The sequence below is a fragment of the Echinops telfairi genome, unplaced genomic scaffold, assembly GCF_000313985.2.
Source record: "Echinops telfairi isolate 266 unplaced genomic scaffold, ASM31398v2 ScPeMD7_7475;HRSCAF=8513, whole genome shotgun sequence".
NCBI classification, from domain to species: Eukaryota; Metazoa; Chordata; class Mammalia; order Afrosoricida; family Tenrecidae; genus Echinops; species Echinops telfairi.
This window is the reverse complement of record NW_022111379.1, coordinates 16,586,996-16,588,365: the sequence shown is the minus strand read 5'-3', so window position 1 is coordinate 16,588,365 and position 1,370 is coordinate 16,586,996. Positions and strand designations below refer to the sequence as shown.

The window sequence follows — 1,370 nt, the reverse complement described above, 5'->3', positions numbered from 1 at the left end:
GTCCCACGGTGTTTTAAAAAAGCCCCATTTTTGGAAAGAATGCACAACAAGGTAGGGTATATGGTTTTCGGCTGCCATGTGGCTATTTCGCCAGGATATGAGTTTTTATCAATGGTGTCCCACTTTACCAATGTTAAAATCTGGTCACCTTAGCCTAACCTCTTATATGCCTTTTCAGAGGAGGAGGATTTTCAAAGAGAGTCTCTTACCGTGTTATTTTTTGTCCTCCAATGCCTACTCGCCCAACTGTGTTTGCGTGTCTGGTGAAACTTCTCCAGTGTTGAAAGACTGATGCCGTTTCCCATCGTAATCCCAGGGTCCCCTGGGCACAGTGAAGTCTTTGTTGTATAGGTTATGAAATTTTAAAAGTGCTAATACTGCAAATATTTACTTTGAGAAGAATGTACTTATGAAGAAATAGTGATATTTCCAGGAGAGATATATATATGTATATATATATATACATGCAAATATCTACAATCCAGTGCAGCTAGGAAGGTTTTGAAAAGATTGAATATTTCTGTGATGCTGAAATTTGTCTTCGTCTCTTAAAAGTGTTAGGAATTGGATTGTAAGCCCAAGGAGACAAACACAAGCCAGTCCAGAGAAAGCCTTCCCCTGGAGCTGGCACCCTGCTCGGTGAGGAGGAAAACCCCCCAGTTGTGGTGTTGCTGTTACAACAGCACTAGGAAATAAGATAAAGGATGCGTAGAAACTGAAATACTGGATTTGAGGAATTGGAGGTAGGGCTGCTCTTAAGCACACAGTGCTCTGTTTTCTCAAATGTTTCCCATCCTCTGTCAGTTCTGTGCTTCATGGGTCATTCAACACACATTCCCCTGGAAAGACTCTTTTAAACTGTCACATGTCAATCAAAGAGTAGAAGTGAGATGAGGAAATACATTTGCTTTATCTGAAATTGGCCAGACTGTAAAGCTTGTTTGTGCCTTAAGTGTCCAGCTGCATGTTGTTTTTGGCCAGTAGTGAGATAAGAAGAGGCATGAGTGAATGATCGGTGGTAAATAAAATACCAGGGTTTTGTGATCAGAATATTGCAATGACAATCACTTGAGAATAAACGTTTAACTTAATAATGGAATATGGTATCTGTCTTGGAAGAAGTACAGACAGAACGCTCCTTGGAAGCAAGGACAGGAAGACTTTGCCTAATGCACACCGGACATGTTATCAGGAGAGACTCGTCCCTGGGAAAGTGCATCCCACTGGGCAAAATGGAGGGGCAAAGAAAAAGAAGATGGCCCTGGACAAAATGGGTTGGCACAGCTGCTGTGGCAGGGCTCAAACATGAGACTCACTGTGAGGAAACTCGGGACAGGTGGTGGCTTGTTCTGTTGTAGAGTCACGATGCT

The 1,370-nt window shown here is 42.4% G+C and overlaps 1 protein-coding gene across 2 annotated transcripts in view; it reads left to right on the top strand.

Moving 5' to 3' along the window:
• Window positions 1-1,370, top strand: part of SRBD1 (S1 RNA binding domain 1) — a 251,041-nt gene that overhangs the window by 187,113 nt on the left and 62,558 nt on the right. The gene's annotated exons all lie outside the window — the stretch shown is intronic.